Here is an 8556-nt window from a genome sequence, read left to right on the forward strand (position 1 = left end):
AAAATCAAATGCAAAATTCCAAAACGAGGATGTAACTGACTAGGCAGCAGTTCTGCAGATAATGTTTTGGGGCTATAATGGATCACAGACTGAAATGGGTGATGCTGTTTTTAAAAACAGGAATTGTACTTCTGGATTATATTAACAGAATTGTACTACATAAGACGGAGGAAGGTAATTGGTCCTGCTTTACTCAGCACTGGTAGAGGCCACAGCTGGAGCACTGTTGTCCAGTTTTGGGCTCTCTCTCTATGAATGGTTAGGTAGGACATGAAATAATCCATCTTAGATTGCATCAAGGGAGAAGTCCTGGTCAGATATTAGGAAAAACTTTCCTCAATCAAGGACTAGATAAGTACTGGGACAAGGGTTGCCTATGAGAGGTTGTGGAATCCACGTCAATGGTGACTTTTAAGAACAAGTTCGACAAACATCTATCAGGGATGGACTAGGTTATACTTAAAACCTGTTCTTGGTGTCGAGGTATGGGATAGCTGACTTCGTGAGGTTCCTTCCAGTCCTACTTTTCTATTTATTCCAAGATTTTATAAACTAGTTCCAGCCTGCCAATTTTTTACAAAAGTTTATCCCTAGATAGATACTGTTTAACATCTTCCTTAGTTCCCCAATGGGCTGCCGGAGTGGTGCACCCTCTTCTCATAGTATGAATACACATCCTGCTTCTATCCAAAAACAGATATGTTTATTTGAACACCTCTGCCTTATTTGCGTATCAATATGAAATATTTTTACCATATCTCATTTGGTAATGGGCCAACACCTTTGTTAGGATTTTTGTTTGGTTGGTTTCTGCTCCTAACATAATTTAATAAATTCTCATTATTGTTCTTAGCTCTGCCAACTATGTTATTTGTCACAGATAGCTTTAGTCTTCTATTATAGATTTTCTATATTTCTAAACTTCTAATGTATATTGATTTGTACGTGAATTCCCTCTCTTTCCATTTGTTTGTACATTTTTCTATTTATTTCTAATTGCTGCCTGCACTGCCCAACTTGCACCTCAGGATGGGCCTTTTGGACAAAAGTTCTAGGGCAGTGGAACATTCTAACTCCCTAAAGCTCCTTTGTAATTTTCATCCTTCATTGGTTTTTTAGGACATGTTGAGCTTCAGCTGGTTGGATGAGGGGGGACAGTTGCCTGCTCAGGACGTGTGGAGGGGAAGTAAAGACATAGCAGCCACCTGGGCTACAATCTGTGATGCACAATTTGATCTCAAATCTGCCAGTGTTATCTGTAAAGGACTACAGTGTGGAAACGCTCGTATACTATCCCAGGAGGAGCTCACTTCGGAAAAGGACAATGACCAATCTGGAATGAGGAAATTCAGTGTGTAGGGAATGAGTCACACCACGTGTAACTGTCCCAGGTATATCAATACGGGAATCAGACGTGCTCCAATGCAAATGATGCCAGTGCCATATTGCTCACGTAAGAATTTGGAACAATGTCTCTTAAAATCCCAGTTGGTGTGCATTCTAGAGTAGGGTGCTGCAGCAATAAATGATCTCACTCAGTAGGGAGCTGGGATAATAGAGGGGTATCAGCTTCTAGTAAATCATCAACAATCCATAATAATCGGGTATGGGTACATATCTCCTGACTTTCCATTTTCTTAGACATAATATAGTCTCCAAGACTAGCCCTCTAAACCCTTTCCTTCTCCCTGGTACACAGGTTTAGGCTGGTGACGGGGTCAGCACAGTGTGCTCAGGAAGAGGTGGACGAGCCAGGTTCTTGGTGTGGGGGGAACCCCTCTGTGACTAACGCTGGGATTTACCAGATGCCAACGTTCTCTGTAATCAGCCCTCAACTGTGGATTGGCCTGTATTTTACAGCTCCAGGAGAAGCATTATTTTGGAAAGGGGATTGGCTCTGTTCTGAGGACAGACACATTTTCACTGTAATGGGCATGAGCCTCATTTATGGCATTGCCCTGTTTACTGCCCTGGTGGCCTCTAAGTGCTCACCACGACAATGATGCCAGTGTGATTTGCTCAGGTAACGTGTAATTGGGATTTATGACACTGCCCCCAGAGCCGGGGACACTCAAGGCACAAGGACGGGGGGGGAGCTAGTTTCTAAAGCATGTAATAATAATAATTAAAATATTACAAGTAAAAGTAAAATAAATATTATCACAAAAAGATATGTTAAGGGACCTAGGAAAGCCTTGGATTTCCAGGAAAGAGTTTCAGCAAAGATGTGCTTATTCTAGGGCAGTAAAGCAAGCGGACAGAATTTGTCCTTAGTGTTTCATAAATGTCACCAACTCACTGTCCCCAGCCTTCCTTCAAATCATTACTCTTGTAGTTACTGTGGAGAGCCGCCCCGATACATGGAGGTTGCTTCACCATTTCTAATATAAATAATATTCCTCTCACATTTCTTGGAGAAGCCCTCGTGCCCTTCATTGCTTGCAGCAGGCCTTTGCATATTCCAGAAATGCGTGGGGTTCTGGTGCTGGGGCCAGGAGAGCACCTCCACTTACATCAGTGAAATTTCTTCCATTTTGGGTGCGATTTATATAACTTGCTGAAAATAACGATTGCCTGAAGATTTTTTTGGTAGCATGACACAAAGAATGTAGCACTTTCTCTCACTTAAAAAAAAATCACACCTTTCCAGTGGGAAAAAATGGGTGGTGACGCGAGGGTGGTGGAGAGTGAATAAAAAGGTGGGAGAAATGAGAAAAATATGTAAAACTGTAAAATGGAAATGGAAACAGGGGCGGCTCTAGCCATTTCGCCGCCTCAAGGACGGCGGCACGCATCGGGGGGTTGTCTGCCGGTCGCCGGTCCCGCAGCTCTGGTGGAGCCTCCCACAGATAGTTGCTGCGGAGGGTTTATATGGTCCCACGGCTCTGGTGGACCTCCTGCAAGCTTGCAATGCGGGATGCTCCACCGAAGCCGCTATGGGACCAGCGGACCCTCAGGCAAGGCACGCCTGAGGGAGGTCCTCGGAGCTGCCTTGCCACCTCCCAGCGATCGGCAGAGCGCCCCCGATGGCATTGCCGACCCAAGCACGGGCTTGGCGTGCTGGGGCCTGGAGCCGTCCTGAATGGAAAACTAAGTTTTTGTTTCCAGAAGTTGAAATGAAAACATAATTTAGTATAGAATCTGAACTATAATTCTCATTCTGTTTTTAAAGGTTAAAAGCTTGGTTCTGCTTCAGAAATCCAGAGAAAAACTGCAAAATATTTCATTTGGAAAACATACATCACAGGACAAAAAATTGGTGTGTTATCTATCAAGCTCTAATAATTTTTTTTTTTCACCTTACATACAAAAAAAAAAATAAGAGAGAGGAGAGAGAGAGAGACGAGATGAAGGATAATTATTATTATTAGTGAAAGTCAATATACTCAAAAGTTTATAGGAAAATACCAGCAGTAAGGTTGTCTGTACATTGCTAATTCTCCCTGCCCCCTTTTATGCATATACATTATGATACAGTTCTAATTGCAGGCACAGCATTACTGTTTGTTCCAACGTCAGCTCCTGCATCATCTCACTGCACTGGTGGTGGATGGTGCCCATGGTAACATTTTCAAAAGTACCAAGTGATTTACGGACTTAACTGCCATTTGGCATAAGTCACTTATAGATGCCCCGGTAACCATGGAGACTTTCAACTTCTCTTTGCCTAGGTCACAACTTTCAAAAGGGACTTAGGGTCTTGGTCATTAAGGCAACTTATGAAAGTTTTACCTCTTGGTGATTAAAGCCAAAATTTTAAAAGTCTCCACGAACTTGTGGTGGTGGGGCACTAACTGGAGACTCCCAAGGGCCTGATTCTGTAGCACTTGATGTGTTCAAAGTACTGTCCCAGACATTTAGTTAATCCTCACAACACTCGCTGGGCAGTATGGTGGGTATCTATCAGACCATCTCCTTTTTACAGATGGTGAAAGTGAGAGTGTGGATGTGAGGCCTTGCTCAGGTCACTTCAGAATTGTCAGACACGGTTTACTGCTTTGCCTCAGCAAGTGAGAGTCTTTGCTTGCTGTTCAGCTAGCTCTCCCGCTCCCTGCACTCACACAGCTTGCATCTGCCCGGCTAGCTTAACTCACTCCTCAGGATTCTGCGAGTACCAATAACCTCGCCTTACAAGGGAACCATCAATGAATCCCCCAGTGCTCGCCGAGTTTCCCCGGAGACGTCATTCGGCCGCGGGGTCAGTCCCTCTCACCAGGTACTCACCAGAAGATTATCAAGTGAACTGCCTCCAAAGAGACAGCGGCCATAGCCTAGTTTGGCTCAGGATTTTACCCTTCAGTTTCGTACACAGCACTGCGGTTTGGTTTTGTAATTAAAACTTAGAGTGAGAGTCTATTAACAGAAGAACAGGTATTTAAGGTTGATTAAGTATTAACAATGGAAAGATACAGGTATATGTATACAATTAAAACCAAAACATACTTTCTAGTGACTAAAACTTAACTTCCAAAAAGTTAGTGTCTCTTTTGTTCTAAGCAGATTTCTCACCAAGTAGAGTCAGTTCCAGCTAACTCTTGGGTTCCAAGTCAAGAGGATCCCACTTTTCGAAGAGCTCAAAGGGTGCTGACTCTCCCTTTGTCTCCTAGCGTGATAGATAACGAAATGGCTTTTTGACTCTGCTCATATCTTTCCCAAAGTTCATTCACCCTGTTTGAAGGGGCAAGAAGGACATAGGATCAAATCTGGTCTCCATCAAGATTGTTAAGTGGTCAATTCGTCCCCCCACTTACTTGCCTGCTGGCTTTTGTTTACCTTACATATTAAATGGGGGCTTTTCTTTGTTCTTTGCTCTCACCTTGGTTAATTTAACAATGTGCGACAAGGTCAAGCCCATGAAAAAAACAGCCCTTTGTTTAGAACAGCTCGGGCTTAGGTACACCATTTTAGGCAACATATTTCCAGCACACAGCTATCGTTTCTTTAAAACCTGCCAGGAGTCCAGTTTTCTCAAACCAGAACTCCCAGATTGAAAAGTGAGCCCTGCAGCTACCAGCATTGCTGACCAAGCCGTTAAAAAGTCCAGTTGGTGTGTGCAACCAGGCTAAGGCATGGCTCCCTGCCTGCCCTGGCTCTGTGCAGCTTCCATGTCCCTGCAGCCCCTAGATGCAGGGGTGGCCAGGAAGCCCCGAGGCGCTGGCCTCCGCAGCTGCGCATATGGCCAGGAACTTGCAAGCCAATGGGAGTTGTGTTGGGGCGGGGCGAGGTTTTGCGCGACCGCACAGAGCCACCTGGCCTTGCCTTTTTGCCTAGGGATACCAACGGGACATTGCCGGCCGCTTGTGGTGAGCAGCGCAGAGTTAGGGCAAGAAGGTGAGTCCTGTCTATAGCCCCACTGCCTCAATGACTGGGAGCGGCCTCTTTGAGTGTAGAGGCACCGTTCGGCCGGAGCCGCGCACACCTCAAACCTTCGCACCTTGCACCCCTACCTCCTGGGGCCAGGTCATAACCCCATCCTGCACCTCCTAATTCCCTCCCAGACCATCATCACCTACCAAGCCACCATCAATCCCCCTGGCCCAGGACCTGAGCCCCCTCCGTTCACCCTAACTCCATCCCAGAGCCCACACCCCAGCCCCCTATCACAGCCCTGAGCCCCTCCTGCACCCAAAACTCTCCGGTCCTGGAAACCTGCACATCCCAATCTCCTACCCAAGCCCTGGAGCCCCATCTCCTGAATCCCAAACTACCTACCAGAGTCACACAACCCACACTTGCACCGCTATTCCCTTGCCCCAGGCCTCAGTGCCTTCCTGCACGCCAAACTCCCTCCTGGAGCCTGCACCCCGAACCACCTTCTGTACCTCAACTTCCTGCACCAGCCCTGAACCCCTTACTACATCCCAAATCCCCTCATTCCTGGCTTCCAACCCTAGAGCCACACCTCCTCTGACCAGAGCCTGCACCCCCTCCCAAACCCCAAACCACCCCTTGGCCCCAGCCCGGAGTCCCTTCCCCTGCATCCTTAAACCCCCTCAGTCCCCAACGCGTCATGTACAAGCATCCTGGCACCCCTCAGATGGAGCTCCCACACCCCAACCAACCTACCCCAAACCAGTGAAAGTGAAGTTGAGGATGGTGGGAGGACGCGAGTGATGGGGGGAGGGGTGGGGCTGGAGTTGAGTGGGGGCAGGGTCCCTCATAGAAGGGGAAGGGGGTCAGGGCAAAGGTGTTCAGGTTTTTTATGCCAAATTGGAAAAGTTGGCAACCCGTACCCTGTTCATAACACCACACAACAATAATTAATGGACCAGCGAGATACCAGTTTGTTATTAACTGTCCTCATAAACAGTTAAGATAAGGGTTAAGGTTTTGTTTTCGACCTGTAATAGGGTCTTACACAAGCAGTACCTGCGGACACCTGACCAGAGGACCAATTCAGGGACAAGATAATTTCAAATCCATGTGGAGGGGAAGTTTTTTTTTTTCCTGTTCTTCTGTTTTTTTTAGAGAGTCTCCTCCATTGGGTGTTTGAGAGGAGTCCAGACATCTTAATCAAGTCCTCCCTAGGTTATCTGCAATAAAATTCTTCTTCTATTCAAGCTAGTGAGTCATTAGCAAGGAATCTAGTATTTCTTATAACTTTTTTATTTCTGTAGTTTGCACTTCTGTGTTTTGCTATAGAATTTTCTTTAATTCTGTACTGTTATTGCTTTTACTGAGAAAGAAGGGAGGTGGGAATTCTCTCCAGAGATTTGATAAGTTTAGACCCTGTGTATTGTTTTCCTCATCTTGGTTACAGAGCACAGTTACTTTCTTTTTTGATTCTTTAATAATTCTTTTTCTGCGTAAAGGACATTGGTTGATCTTTCCTTGGGTGGATTCTCAAGGAAAGGGGAGGAGGGATTGGTAACCCCTCTGTACGTTGGATTCCTGGTATCCATCACTCCTAGGAAAAGTGGAGGGGGAAGGAAGCAGGGGGGAATGGTTATTAGTTCTCCTAGGTGTAAGAAGAACTCCATGGATTTGGGGCTCTTGGGATCCTCCATAGGATTTTGGGCGAAAGGTACTGTGTAATTAATACACCGCTAACCATATTTGGCGTGGTGTGCAGCTTTTACCAGATCTTAACTAGGATTTTAGTTTAGAGATAGAATTCATGCATGGTCCCCATATTGGAACCCAACAGCTCTAAGTTGGGTGGTGAGACCTATGACATGGTTTGGCCAGAGGTGACAGAACCCTGAGAGTCCATACAGAGGCAACAGGGCATTTCTACCAAAAGGCAGGTTTTTAAAAGCAGTTTTCAGGATTAGAATGGAGTTTCAGGCTAGGTTTGGCTGAATGGGAATACAGTTTTTCTAACCAGGCTTTTGTTACAAGGAACTCCCCTGGCTGAGAGTGGTACCTTATGCAATTATGACAAGAGAGAGGTTTGCAAGACAGGTTTTCCACCTTCTTTGGGAGCAAGGAGGGGGACAGTGTTTTTGGTAGCAGTTTTCAGCTAGCTTTAGCTGGAGGAAATAACAGTCCTCTGACATACTTTGTTAGAGAAGGATTCTTTTTCTTTTCGTTTTCTTTCTGGTTGCTTCAAAAAGCACCTTGGAGGGACAGGAGGGGTAAGGGTTTTCCTGACAAGCCTTTGTTTTCAGGAGACCCCATACTGAGAGCTACTTAGGCAAGGGTGAGGAGACACTGGTTAAACCGGTTTGTCCTTTGCTCTTGGGAGGAGGGGGGGGTTGGTTCTTTCTTGGTCAAAAAGCACAGTCATTCCCACAGAACACAATTTTGCAAAACAATAGATTTGATTTTTCTTTGATTAGTCGATAATAGACAGGGTTAGGAACTGAAGCAAGCAACACAAGACAGTATCAAAAAAAACCTGGGGGGACTGCAGAGGGGTGTGGCCTAGCACTACCAAAACCACCCAGAAATATTACTGACTACAGAAGGGTGTGGCCAGCACCAGAAGAACACCACAATCATAGAGTGGCCAGTAAAACCAGTTACACAAACTGGAACATTGCTGAGGTTGCAAATAGAACTAATTTTATCTGTCAGAAAACCTGGGAGGACTTTGACTAAGATGTTGGTGGACTCTCTCAACTCCCAAGAGAGGACTCTCTAAAAAAACAAAGACCAGGAAAAAAAAAAACTTCCCTCACAGGGATTATTTGAAATTATCTTGTCCCTGAATTGGTCCTCTGGTCAGCGAGTCCGCAGGTACTGCTTGTTAACCGCTTTACAGGTCAAAAACAAAACCTTAACCCTTAAACTAAACTTGTTTTATGACAATAAACACCTTACACAACACCTTTTAAAGATGCACATTTTTTGACACCTGTTGAAGTTAGGACAATGGAGTGTGTCAGGCCAGAGCAGAGTTGTGGTATGGAGTTAGGGTTGCCACAGGGGGACTCGCTGGGCCACAGGTATGTTCTGCATTTTTTGCTGGGCATGTCATTCCTCAAGGCTCAAGGACACAGGCACACTAAAAAAGTAGAGTTGTAGCGATGCGAGGCCTAGCATCTTCTCAGGATTATGGCTTAACAAGCCCCCTCTGTCCAATTGGGTGTTACAATCCTTTAGAGCACCTAC

Source organism: Mauremys mutica, unplaced genomic scaffold, assembly GCF_020497125.1.
Source record: "Mauremys mutica isolate MM-2020 ecotype Southern unplaced genomic scaffold, ASM2049712v1 000022F_np12_subseq_1:37273_obj, whole genome shotgun sequence".
In the NCBI taxonomy this organism is placed as follows: domain Eukaryota; kingdom Metazoa; phylum Chordata; order Testudines; family Geoemydidae; genus Mauremys; species Mauremys mutica.